The following is a 14,860-nucleotide window of genomic DNA, read 5'->3' as shown; positions in this document are numbered from 1 at the left end:
GCTGTCCTAACAGTTTCTCCTAGAAGGGAATTTTTTCGTCTTCCCTACATGGTCATTTTTAGCACTTTTCAATTGCAAAATTACCAAAAAAATAAAGTAGAAAAGTGTTTTTGTTTTTAAGCATTTGTATTATTAATTGAAGGTATTTTGCTGGTTATATCTAAATATCTCCTGGGAGGAAACGCGGGCCTAAAACCACATACACATGCGAGGAATGGTTACCCAATCTCTCAGGCAACAGTACGGGGCCAGCGCTGTGCAGATGCGTCACTAGCCTGCAAGCTGTCAACACATTCGGTTTCTATGCGGGGTGGTGGACGAATGATGGAGCAGCACGCAAGTGGCATCACATGGCAACTGGGTGAGTAAACATTGCTCTCCGCCAGCGATTGGCCAACTCAATACACCCAGCGGATCACTGGCTGACAGGGGAAGGTGCACTGTGCAGACGCTTGATTCTTGGCAGATCAAGCCACTGAATGTCGGCACACCAAAGTTCTGAAAAAACTGTTCATTGAATTGTCAAGATGAGAATTCAGCGTTTTGGAATGTCAAAGTGACAATAACAATGGAGGATCTATGAAGTAAACAGATACCCATCAGATCAGTGCAAAATAGTATAAAGTAATAATCAGGAGAATACCACTCAGATAACAGCCCCTCGTGGAAAACAACCTTTAACTAAGAGGGAAAGACATGCAGAGTAAGAATACCCGTGTCGCCACGTGACAGTAAATCAACCACGCCTGCATATGGAGTAGTCAAACTATGTCTCGATCTAAGTCTTCTTACTGAGCTATATGTGTTATGCCAAAAACAATTCCGGGCATGATTCAGTCATACTCGGCAAAATAAACTATTCTGAAACTAAAATAAAAGCTCACGCTCGCCCACTTGTGAGCACTAAATCGTGTCCCAAAGCTGGAAAGTAGGCTATGACAGCTGTGTTTTTCCATATATGAATAAACATTGGCAGTCAGTATTGAGCTTATCAAAGCATTACAATTGGACATTGAGTGCTGGATGACAGAAATGCATCAGAATGATATAATGCACTAACAAAGTGAAAGTACAGGGTGGGCCATTTATATGGCTACACCTTAACAAAATGGGAATGGTTGGTGATATTAACTTCCTGTTTGTGGCACATTAGTATATGTGAGGGGGGGAAATTTAAAGGAGAACTGTAGTGAGAGGGATATGGAGGCTGCCATATTTATTTTCTTTTAAGCAATACCAGTTGCCTGGCAGCCTTGATGGTCTATTTGCCTAAAGAAGTGTCTGAATCACACCAGAAACAAGCATGCAGCTAATCTTGCCATATCTGTCTAAATTTGTCAGAAACACCTGATCTGCTGCATGCTTGTTCAGGGCCTATGGCTGAAAGTATTAGAGGCAGAGGATTAGCTGAATAGCCAGGCAACTGGTATTGCTTAAAAGGAAATAAATATGGCAGCCTCCATATACCTCTCACTACAGTTCTCCTTTAAAAATAGGTGGTGGCCATTTTGAATCCAACTTTTATATTTTTTTTGCAATAGGAGGAGGGTAATGTGACACATCAAACTTATTGGAAATTTCACAAGAAAAACAATGGTGTGCTTGGTTTTAACGTAACTTTATTCTTTCATTAGTTATTTACAAGTTTCTGACCCCTTTTAAAATGTGTTGGATTGTCAATGCAACCTTCTTCACCCACTGATGGCAACAACGCAGGAGAAATGCTAGCACAGGCTTCCAGTATCTGTAGTTTTAGGTGCTGCACATCTCGTATCTTCACAGTATAGACAATTGCCTTCAGATGACGCCAAAGATAAGTCTAAGGGAGTCAGATCGGTAGACCTTGGGGGCCATTCAACTAGCCCACGACGACCAATCCACTTTCCAGGAAACTGTTCATCTATATCAGGTATGTCAAACCAGTCCTACGAGGGCCGAGATCCTCACACATTTTTTGATACAGCTCAAATGAATTGATGGGTCTGAATCAGGAAAGGTGCGGTCCATCAGGTACAACACATTCCTCTCTTTCTCAGTCCATCCTAAATACTGGCATGGATCTGGCCCTCCAGGCCTGGAGTTTGACACATGTGATCTATATAATAGATGATTTTAATTTTAGATGGAGTGTGTGCTTAGTGCAGGTACCAGCACTGGTAAAACATACAAAACAACAAAGAAAAGAACCACTGACCAGTATATGCTGCTCAAAAACTGCACTTTATTAAAGAGAATTAAAAATAGCGCACACCTGTGTACAAAATGTCAGAAGTAAACTGACACAGAACTTGAATTGCAATGCAATATATAGTGCTGCTGCTGCAAAGATCAGCGCAGAGGGACCACCAAAAGAATAGTATATTGTATTATAGTACCCCCACTACATATCATATCAACATAAACCAAGGCCTAGAAACTTTGGTAACACCCATAGTGTAAACATGTGAGGAGACCTGTAAGAATTAAATTAAGGTCATAACCACTCAATGTAAACCAAAGATAGGCGTGGCCAAATATGCACACTGAACAGGAAATTATATAGTAACTACCCAGAGACTAAGCCTTGGTGACGCCTGTATATCCACATCCGTGAGGAGACCAATGGTGGAAATCACTCAAAAAGGTCATAACCACTCACAGAGGGTATAAACAGGCGTGACCAATATGATCAAAGATTAAATTAACCAACATTCAATAGATCGCTGTAACAATATGCACACTAAAATATAGGGCAAAATAATTATCCAGCAATTGTGTCTTGATAATGCCTGTATCTACATCCGTGAGGAGGCCACTAGTTAGAAAGACAAAAAAGGTCATAACCACTCACAGAGGGTATAAACAGGCGTGACCAATGTGATCAAAAATAATTTTCCTTAAACCACCGGTCACTAAATCAATTTATGACAACAATAACTGGCTGAGATAGAGTATAATCCTGCTAAAGTAGTGGGGGATATAGGAAGCACCAATCCTAAAGAAAGTGAGGGACCAGTAAGGTTATAGTATCCACTAACTTTTAAACCACTCACAGAGGATAATAGGTGCTACCAATATGGTCAAAGGACAATATCTATTCACAGAATATATAGGAGCCAAATAGTGAACATATTGGATGGGAGCATATGGACAAATAGAATTATGCCTGATTAGAGCCAAAGTAAATCACTAAAATACCAGCCTAAATCTCAGCACCCAGACTTGAAGCACTGATCATTGAAGCTGCGTTGGAACAGAGTCCTCCCAAACTGACATACTGCATAATGATCACACAAAACGGCGCATACACTTAACACAGGGGCTGAAAAGCATATACTTCTGCCACTCAACCTGTGCACTATTCCAGAAAAATTATAATAGGTCACTTGTCCCATGGACTGTAAGGCAAAATAACAGTAGAAGCCATGAAAAGCAGTTTGTTGCTTGATCCCTGTGTAATTATCAGTTGCTTGAAAAGGAACACTTGTCCATAACTTTAAGGCAAAACAGCCGTGGATGCCGCTGCAGGCGGCCTGTTGCTTAGACTCTGCGCAATTAGCAGTTGTCCATTGAAAAGCAATGTACCTTCAGTATACACAGATTGTAGTGCAGATCAGCAATAATGGCACAGTAAGCAGCTGCTGTGTAATTGACTGTTGCTTGATAAGGAACATTTGTCCATAAACTGTAAAGCAAACCAGCAGTAGATGCCGCTGCAGATGGTTTATTACTTAAACTTTGTATAATTGTCAGTTGCTTATTGAAAGGCAATGTCCCTTTAGCGTACACAAATCAACAGTAAATGACGCAGTAAGCGACTATCACATAGTCTTTGCGTGATGAACAATGACCGTATTGGCCTTACGCTGGTGCAGATACACTAGCAGCAATTATAACTGTTCATCTATAACTGCTCGGACCTGACGCCCATAATGTGGTGGTGCACCATCTTGCTGGAAAAACTCAGGGAACGTTCCAGCTTCAGTGCATAAAGAGGGAAACATCATCATGTAGCAATTTTGCATATCCAGTGGCCTTGAGGTTTCCATTGATGAAGAATGGCCCCACTATCTTTGTACCCCATATACCACACCACCATTTTTTTTGTTCCAACAGTCTTGGAGGGATCTATCCAATGTGGGTTAGTGTCAGGCCAATAGCAGTGGTTTTGTTAACTTCACCGTCCACATACAAGTTTGCATCATCACTGAACACAAATTGCGTAAACTGAGGGTCCTGTTGCAATGTTTGTTTTGCCCGTTCTGCAAATTTAGTGTGCCGATTTGGGTCATCCTCGTTGAGATGCTGCAGTACCTGGAGTTTGTAAGGGTGCCATTTGTGAGTAGCTAATATCCACCGAAGGAATGTTCGACTAATGCCACTTTCTGTGACATGTGGCGAGTGCTATGCTGTGGTCTCTTGCTGAATGAAGCTAGGACAGCCACTGATGTTTGTTCATTAGTGACAGATTTCATGCATCCACATTTTGGCAAATCCAACACTGAACCAGTTTCACGAAACTTAGAAAGCAGTTTGCTAACTTTGCTAGCATGGGAGATGGGTGGGCTTGTAGGGTGTCTTGCATTGAAATCTGCTGCAGTGACCCGGTTACTGCGTGTAACATCCGCAAGTATGGCTGCTGCGGACACGCAGAGTGTACCCGCAGCCACCGTTGTTCCCTGTTCTCAGGCTGCTTCCGTTCCGCCGGCGTCTAGCACGCTGGGGACGGCACTGGCTCTTGCTCATAGGGCTGCTGTCTTGCGCGGGCGCGAGCGGAGACAGGACCTTTATGCTGGTAGAAGGCGCGTCAGCTGACCTGCCGGTCGGCTGACGTCAGAGGTGACTCACGCCGCTCGGATTGGCTGATTAGGTGATGGGCGCGGCCGGGAGCTCTCCTCTGCTTCTTAAGCCTTCACTGGTCATTCGCAACCTGTCTGCTGTTGCGAATACGTTTGTGTTAGCGCTCAGACCTTAGACTAGTATCCGGTGTGCTTTGATCTGGGAGGAAACCAGGGATTTCACACAAGAATAGGACTATTGTTATATATGCAGGGAGTGCAGAATTATTAGGCAAATGAGTATTTTGACCACATCATCCTCTTTATGCATGTTGTCTTACTCCAAGCTGTATAGGCTCGAAAGCCTACTACCAATTAAGCATATTAGGTGATATGCATCTCTGTAATGAGAAGGGGTGTGGTCTAATGACATCAACACCCTATATCAGGTGTGCATAATTATTAGGCAACTTCCTTTCCTTTGGCAAAATGGGTCAAAAGAAGGACTTGACAGACTCAGAAAAGTCAAAAATAGTGAGATATCTTGCAAAGGGATGCAGCACTCTTAAAATTGCAAAGCTTCTGAAGCGTGATCATCGAACAATCAAGCTTTCCATTCAAAATAGTCAACAGGGTCGCAAGAAGCGTATGGAAAAGCCAAGGCGCAAAATAACTGCCCATGAACTGAGAAAAGTCAAGCGTGCAGCTGCCAAGATACCACTTGCCACCAGTTTGGCCATATTTCAGAGCTGCAACATCACTGGAGTGCCCAAAAGCATAAGGTGTGCAATACTCAGAGACATGGCCAAGGTAAGAAAGGCTGAAAGACGACCACCACTGAACAAGACACACAAGCTGAAACGTCAAGACTGGGCCAAGAAATATCTCAAGACTGATTTTTCTAAGGTTTTATGGACTGATGAAATGAGAGTGAGTCTTGATGGGCCAGATGGATGGGCCCGTGGCTGGATTGGTTAATGGCAGAGAGCTCCAGTCCGACTCAGACACCAGCAAGGTGGAGGTGGAGTACTGGTTTGGGCTGGTATCTTTAAAGATGAGCTTGTGGGGCCTTTTCGGGTTGAGGATGGAGTCAAGCTTAACTCCCAGTCCTACTGCCAGTTTCTGGAAGACACCTTCTTCAAGCAGTGGTACAGGAAGAAGTCTGCATCCTTCAAGAAAAACATGATTTTCATGCAGGACAATGCTCCCTCACATGCGTCCAAATACTCCACAGCGTGGCTGGCAAGAAAGGGTATAAAAGAAGAAAAACTAATGACATGGCCTCCTTGTTCACCTGATCTGAACCCGATTGAGAACCTGTGGTCCATCATAAAATGTGAGATTTACAAGGAGGGAAAACGGTACACCTCTCTGAACAGTGTCTGGGAGGCTGTGGTTGCTGCTGCACGCAATGTTGATGGTGAACAGATCAAAACACTGACAGAAACCATGGATGGCAGGCTTCTGAGTGTCCTTGCAAAGAAAGGTGGCTATATTGGTCACTGATTTGTTTTTGTTTTGTTTTTGAATGTCAGAAATGTATATTTGTGAATGTTGAGATGTTATATTGGTTTCACTGGTAAAAATAAATAATTGAAATGGGTATATATTTGTTTTTTGTTAAGTTGCCTAATAATTATGCACAGTAATAGTCACCTGCACACACAGATATCCCCCTAAAATAGCTAAAACTAAAAACAAACTAAAAACTACTTTCAAAAATATTCAGCTTTGATATTAATGAGTTTTTTGGGTTCATTGAGAACATGGTTCTTGTTCAATAATAAAATTATTCCTCAAAAATACAACTTGCCTAATAATTCTGCACTCCCTGTATATTGTTGTTTACCTGTGTATGATTCTGGCTATACTCTGACCTTGCATTTGCTTATCGATTCTGTACTTCTGCCTATCTGACTCTGTTGCTGAACCTCTGCCTGATTACTCACTACTCTTCTGCCTCACGATTCTGTACTGTATCTGCCTCTCAGTTGCCGAACCTTGCCTGTCTGACCTCTCTACTCACCAGTGGGCCCTTGCCACTGGTGAGGTGCTCTTCGGATTGTACCTTGCCAGCTCCTTTGGGAAGGTCTAGCCAAACTATTGTCACTCTTGCAGATAGTACCTTGCCAGTTCCTCTGGTAAGGTCTAGTTAAATCTATACTGCTACTTCAGTTTGACTCCACCATCTCCTCTGGTGAGGTCAGGTCTTACTTCTCAGTCTGTTATTGATAGACCTTCCAGCTCCTTTGGTAAAGTCTGTCTATCCTTTTGTACTGTTGCACCAAAACACTACACTACCATGTCCAGTCATCTATACTTGTATTATTGGTGATACTGCAGATCACCACATTATCAGGTATAGAGTCTGCATTATTGGTGATTCTACAGATCACACAATAATCGGACGTTTGAGTTGCTTCACCCAATCATTACAGAACAGCAGACCAGAAATAATATGGAAACACTGTGCAATTGGGTGGATCTGTTAACCAAAACCGTTAACGATCTTATCAAAACGGTTAACATGCAGCAGACTCGGATCGACCAGCTGGTCCAGACAGTTAACCAATTGAAAGACCCTAATGCACAAGTGTCCTCCCCTCTTGCGAATGAGCCCAGGATGCCTCCTCCTGAAAAATTCTCTGGGCATCGGTCTGACTTTTGAAATTTCAAACACCGTTGTTTATCATATTTTGAGCTACAACCAGTATCTTCAGGTACAGAGGGTCAGAGAGTTACGTTAATTAAGACTTTATTATCTGGTGATTCGCAGTCCTGGGCCCATAGTCTCCCCCAGGGGCACGAGGATTTGGCCTCAGTTGTAGATTTTTTTTAAGGCAATGGCAATTATATACGATGATTCCGATTTAGCAGTGACATCAGAGAGGAGATTGAAGACCCTCAGGCAGGGGCACAATCCTGTTGAAACTTACGCAGATGAGTGTAGGAGATGGGCGGTGTCAGCCAGGTGGGGGCAGTATGCACTCTTAGACTGCTTTTTATCGGGGTTATCTGATGCAGTTGCCGATTTGATGTTGGGACACCCAGAACCCAAATCATTGGACGAGGCCATTTCACTAGCTATTAAAATTGATCGGCGAGTTCGCTATCAAAAGCAGGCTCGGGGTAAAGTACCAAGGAGATTTGCCTCTGGTACTTTCTGGGCTCCAGTGTCTTCCTCTCCACCTCGTGATGAGCCAATGCAGATTGGACAAACTAAGCTCACAGAGGTCGAGAAAAACAGGAGACGCAATGAAAAATTATGGCTTTATTGTGCTGAGAAAGGGCATATGGTGTCTAGTTGTCCCAAGAAAGCGTAAAACTCTATCGCCTAGGAGTAGCTGGAGGTACTACCCTAGGCGATTCAGTCTTACCTCTAAACAATAAACGTGTGTTACTCCCGTCGGACAAATTCCCCCACCTGAGCCGTAGACTTCTGCAGTTCATCCAGATTCACCATGGGCCTCTTGACTGCATTTCTGATCATCACTTTTCTTGTTCGGCCTGTGAGTTTAGATGGACGGCCTTGTCTTGGTAGGTTTACATTTGTGCCATACTCCTTCCATTTCTGAATGATCACTTGAACAGTGCTTCGTGGGATGTTCAATGCTTTGGAAATCGTTTTGTAACCTAAGCCTGCTTTAAATTTCTCAATAACTTTATCCCTGACCTGTCTGGTGTGTTTTTTGGACTTCATGGTGTTGTTGCTCCCAATATTCTCATATTCTCTTAGACAACCTCTGAGGCCGTCACAGAGCAGCTGTATTTGTACTGACATTAGATTACACACAGGTGCACTCTATTTAGTCATTAGCACTCATCATGCAATGTCTATGAGCAACTTACTGCACTCAGACCAAAGGGATCTGAATAATTACGCACACCCCACTTTGCAGTTATTTATTTGTAAAAAATGTTTTGAATCATGTATGATTTTTGTTCCACTTCTCACGTGTACACCACTTTGCATTGGTCTTTCATGTGGAATTCCAATAAAATTGATTCATGTTTGTGGCAGTAATGTGACAAAATGTGGAAAACTTCAAGGGGGCCGAATACTTTTGCAAGCCACTGTATGTATTTTTTTTATTGTAATTTTTTTTTGTATTTAAAATTATTTTCAAATTTTTCAAGAAAATATAACATTCCACTGTCATTCTACCATTATCTGCTAACATAGCGGATACTGATAGCTTATATTAATGGAGATTCTAATACAACATAATTCTACAAAATAGTGTATGACTCTAGCTCATTAGGTTGTAATCTATGGAGGTTGTTTCAATCCCAATAAGCCTCTAGCCTGCATGGATATGCGACAGACCTCCTTTAAGCCTAAAGGGGTCGAATTTTACTACAAAAACAATCTTAGCCAATCGCACACCCACACAGACCAGACCTCCTCGGGAGAAGATAGACTTGAAAGACAGAATAGAGAAAGGGAGGAAAAGAAGAAAAAGCAGAAAGAACAGAAGAAAAGAAAGGAACAGTCCTGCCAGCATCCAATACTCTATTGTATTAAAAGTCATAACATTGCAAATATAATTACAGGACAATGTCGGCCCATATTTTGTCAAATAAATGCATTTTATCCTGAACAACAGCTGTCAAGTGCTCTAATTTATAGATATATTTCACTCTATTCAGTACCTCCATAACATTAGGCGAGAGAGGATCCCTCCAGTGTTTTGATATGACACACCTAGCAGCAGTTAAAAAGTGATTTAGTAACCGCTGCCTGTGAGATTTCAATTTAGGTATTGGTTTTGCTAATATGCAGATCCAAGGGTCTAAGGGTACTGCTATATCAGTATAGCACTTTATTAGGTTGATCACTTCTGTCCAGAAGGACTGTATTCCAGGGCATGACCAGAACAGGTGGTGGATAGTACCTGGTTGATTGCACTTTCTCCAGCATGCCGGGGATATTGATGGGTTCCATTTATGAAGTCTGACTGGAGTTTGGTACCAAAGAAACATAATCTTGTAAATATTTTCTTTCGTTGTTACGCAGATTGAAGTTTTGGCTGCATTTAACCATATTTTTGACCAAGTGTCCAAAGTGGTGTCTGAGTTTAATTCTTGGTCCCAGTATCTCATATATTTATGTTTATAATCTGATGCAGAGCGTAAAGGTGAGTTAAGCCACGTGTAGAAAGAGGATATGAGTCCTTTTTGCGTAGGGCCAGCATCCATAATTGCTTCTAATTCTGTTTTATTTGCGAATTCCAGGGTAGGAGATATAGAAAGTATAAAATGACGGATCTGCATGTACTGTAAATAGTTGGCATTTGTTAATGCAATACGGTCCTTAAGATCATCAAATGAGTACAATCTACCTGTAAAGGGGTTAAGTAAATCACCAATAAACCATATATCCTTTTGGGCCCATACCGAAGTGGTTGTGCGCCCCAGCCCTGGTACAAAAGTAGGATTGCCAAAAATTGGAATCATCGAGGAGGCTTGCGGAAGTAAGGATATACGTCTTCCCAAGACCGACCATAATTTTAGGTTGGATCGTAGAGAGGAGTAGATCCTAAGGGCCTCCACAGGAGGTAAAACATTTTTCCACAGGAAAGCACTAGGGTGTGAGGGGTTATAAGCCTCAAATTCTATCCTTGCCCATTTTGCGTGAGGTTTTCTCTCAAACCATGCCACCATCTGTCTAAGTTGACTAGCCACATAGTAATTGTATATGTTAGGGACTGAGAGGCCCCCATGCTGCCTTTGAAGAGTAAGTATAGATCTAGATATCCTGGGTGTTTTTCCTTGCCAAATAAATCGTGACAATGCCCTCTGAAGGGGGATCAGAATAGACTGCGGTATCCACATAGGAATTGTGGAAAATACATATACCAATTTAGGTAGAGAGTTCATCTTAAATGCTGTCATACGGCCAAACCAGGATATACTGTAATCTTTCCATTTAATCAGATCTTTTAAAATTCTGGAGATTAGGGGAGATACATTAAATTGTATTAACTTCCCAGAATCTCTTGGGAGAAAAACCCCGAGATATTTAAGAGTATGTAATTGCCATCTATAAGGAAACCGCGTCTTCATGTCCCTTTCAGTTTGGGTTGGGAGAAAGAATGAGAGAGCCTCCGTCTTGCTATCATTTATCTTATAATTTGAAAAATAACCAAACCTGGAGAGCTTCACATGCATGTTGGGAAGAGAGATATATGGATTAGTTACTGATATTAACACATCGTCAGCGAAAAGTGAGATTTTAAAGGTTGTGTTCCCAATGCGTATCCCGGAAATGTCAGGGTTGCCCCTTATCCTTGCAGCCAGAGGCTCAATAGTCAAAGCAAAAAGTAATGGGGGCAAGGGGCAACCCAGGCGAGTCCCATTTGAAATTGGGAAAAATTGGTGTGGATCAGTAAACGGGATTTTTAATGCTACCTGAGGAGATGAGTACAGTTTAAATAGGGTATTTAAAAAAGGGCCCTCAAATCCCATTACCCGTAGTGTTTGGAAGAGGAAGGGCCAACTAAGCCTGTCAAAGGCTTTTTCTACATCGAGACTCATTAGTATCGAGGGTAGTTTATTATGATTAATGTGGTCTATCAGATTAATTGATCTCCTAATATTATCCCCTGCCTAACGTCCCGAGATGAATCCTACCTGATCTGAATCTACCAAGGATGGCATAAGTGTAGATAGTCGGTTTGCAAGTACTTTTGTGAATATTTTTAAATCAATATTTAGCAACGAGATTGGTCTGTAATTTTTGGGGTCTAGTGGGTCCCTATCTGGTTTTGGGATCACAACCATATGCGATTTTAACATTGAAGTTGGTATAGGATCCATTCCCCAGAAACCATTAAATAAAGTGACCAACCTGGGAAGTAGCAAATCTCGATATTTTTTATAATAAGCCATAGTAAACCCATCGGGGCCAGGTGCCTTGTGGGGCTTTGCATGTTTGAGAACCTCGGAAACTTCCTCTATCTCAATTGTGCCATTTAGTATGTTTAATTGATTAGGGAGCAGAGTTGGAAGATCGCACGATCTTAAATAATCATTCATCTCTTTTCTAGAAGGGTGGGAATATCCCTCTCCCTCTTGAAGATTATAAATATCAGAGAAATATTCCCTAAATAATTGGGATATGCGGCGTAAATCATGGTGTAAGGTTCCTTGTTTATCTTTTAAGGCATAGACCACATTGCGGGTTTTCATGTCCCGTAGTTTCTTAGCTAGCATGGTGTGGGCTCTATTGCCTCTTTCATAGAATATTTGTCTAGTAAAAAACAGGGATCTTTCTGCAGAAGCATACTGTATGTCAGATAGTTGCTTACGCATTACCTCCAAATTATAATAGGTTTGCTTAGAAGGCGACTTTTTATGTGACTCCTCTAACTCCGCTATCTGTTGGAGCAAGACATTTACTTTATGTATAGCTTCCTTTTTCCTTCTGCTAGCCATTGCTATGAACTTGCCCCTGATATATGCTTTATGTGTTTCCCATACAGTTGAGAAATGCGTGACTGATCCTGTGTTTAACTTAAAAAAGGAATCTAGATTTTCCAATACATCCTGATTTATCTCCTCATCTAATAATAAACTATCGTTCAGTTTCCATACCGAAGGCAACCTAGGATTATTAGCTAGATTGAGTGTTAGTTCCAGAGGAGCATGGTCAGACCATGATATTGGGCCTATCTCTGAGGAAATCAAGGAGTTTAATAATGAGGGTGATAGAAAAAAGTGATCGATTCTAGTATAAGTGGACGATGGATGAGAATAAAATGTGAAATCCATTTCCCCTGCATGTAGAGCTCTCCAGGCATCCCATAGCCCAAATTGTTTTTGCAGCTCTCTAAAATTTTTGGACAGTTTACAAATAGAAGAGAAATTGGATGGGGTATCTACAGACTTACGATCTCTGGTGGGAAAACAGATCATATTGAAGTCGCCCCCCAATATCACATTAGGACAGTTAAATTGTTCTATCTTTTTAAGGACCTTTTCTAAAAATTGTATTTGATGGATATTTGGTACATATACAGCCGCTAGTACAATTTCTAGACCATGCAAAGAACCCTGCAATATAATATATCGCCCTCTGGGGTCACTGTATTCCTTTGTAACTTGGAACGAGCATCTATTATGTATAAGTAAAGCAACTCCAGCTTTTTTAACTGGTGCACTAGCTACAAACGATGATGGGTAACATTTACTTTTTAAATATCCCGGGCGTTTTGATGAGAACCGTGTCTCTTGCAAAAAAACAAAATCCGCCCCTATTCGTTCCAGATCTCTTAAAGCTAAGTATCGTTTCCTCACTGAATTAAGCCCTTTAACATTTAAGGTAACCAATTTCACCATTATGGGGGGTTAGAATTGCTTAGATCAGGTATACAGTGAACCCAAAGTTTGTTAAAGAGACTCCGTAACAAAAATTGCATTCTGTTTTTTATCATCCTACAAGTTCCAAAAGCTATTCTAATGTGTTCTGGCTAACTGCAGCACTTTATACTATCACTGTCTCTGTAATAAATCAATGTATCTTTCCCCTGTCAGACTTGTCGGCCTGTGTCTGGAAGGCTGCCAAGTTCTTCAGTGTTGTGGTTCTGCTATGAACTCACCCTTCCAGGCCCCTCTCTGCACACTGCCTGTGTGTTATTTAGATTAGAGCAGCTTCTCTCTTCTCTCTTATCTTTTACAAGCTGGATAAATCGTCCTCTGAGCTGGCTGGGCTTTCACATACTGAGGAATTACAAACAAGGGCAAAGCTGTTTGCAGGAAGAAAAGAGCAGCCTGAAACTTCAGTGCATGGGGGAAAGAAACACACAAATGATCTCTTGAGATTCAAAAGGAATGCTGTATACAGCCTGCTTGTATATGGATGTATTTTTCTATGTGTGGACATACTGTACATCAACCTACTTCCTGTTTTGGTGGCCATTTTGTTTGTTTACAAACAAACTTTTTAAACCAGTTTTTAACCACTTTTAATGCGGCGAGGAGCGGCGAAATTGTGACAGAGGGTAATAGGAGATGTCCCCTAACGCACTGGTATGTTTACTTTTGAGCGATTTTGACAATACAGATTCTCTTTAAGTATGACTCTAAGAACAAAGATGACTGGCAGGACAAGTATAAAAGAGTAAGAAAGTAGAAAGAAAAGCAGCAGCAGTGAAGAAAAAGTGAAAAAAAGAAAAAGAAAGAATATAGAAACCCCAGCTTCTTGGGAGCTGAACAGCGAACCTGTAGCGATCAATAAGCATTGCATTAAATGCAACGCTTTTAATAGATATCCTAATGTGACAGGGGTGGTGTGAACCCCTGTTTGGGTGCACCCCACTGCACACCCATAGAGGGAAAACATACTGACGCCCAGCAGGCCAAAAAGCCTGTCGCCCGGCTCGATCAGCTGCCTGTTGCTACTATAATTTTACAACGGCATTTTATATATAACATAACATAATCAACCTTAACTGAAAAGTTTTTGAAAGCAGTGAACCAGAGCGGTTTAATCCTTATTAACTTCAGATACTGGGACCTCTGGAGAGAGACAAGGAGGTGACCTGTTTTGATCCTGAATCTTAGGAGGAGTGCTAGGTTGTTGTGTTTTCCCCGGCATACGTAGTCCCAGACCTTTAAGCAAATCCGGTGCATCTTCTGGTGCGGAGATAGCGTGGTAGGCCCCGTCTTTAACTGCAATCAACTTAAAGGGATATCCCCAGCGATACTGAATGCCCTTCTCATGTAGTAAAGCAGTAACTGGTCGGAGCTTGCGGCGTTTGGCCAATGTAATAGGGGAAATGTCATTAAATATTTGCACTTCATGCTCCTGGAATTTGTAAGAGTTTACATTTCTTACCGCCATAGCCACCACCTCCTTCGCTTCGTAGTAGTGAAATCGAACAATTATGTCCCTCAGCAAAGGCGCTCCCTCTGGGCGCGGCCCTATTGCCCTATGAGCTCTGTCAAAGCGCCACATATCTTGCGAAGTGTCTGGGGAGATCTCAGAGAACAAGTCAGTCAAATATTTCTTTATATCAGGGGGCTTGACAAAGTCCGGCACCCCTCTTACCCGTAGATTTGATCTCCGGTCACGATTTTCGTGATCTTCAATAGAGCGGTGA

General features: G+C 41.8%; 1 protein-coding gene across 1 annotated transcript in view; it reads right to left on the bottom strand.

Annotated features, from left to right (window-relative positions):
• KIAA0753 (KIAA0753 ortholog) overlaps window positions 1–14,860 on the bottom strand; it is a 290,703-nt gene that overhangs the window by 100,986 nt on the left and 174,857 nt on the right. The window lies entirely within an intron of this gene.

Source organism: Hyperolius riggenbachi, chromosome 2 (assembly GCF_040937935.1).
Source record: "Hyperolius riggenbachi isolate aHypRig1 chromosome 2, aHypRig1.pri, whole genome shotgun sequence".
Lineage (NCBI taxonomy): Eukaryota > Metazoa > Chordata > Amphibia > Anura > Hyperoliidae > Hyperolius > Hyperolius riggenbachi.
The sequence above is the reverse complement of the archived record's forward strand: the minus strand, read 5'-3'. Positions and strand labels throughout refer to the sequence as shown.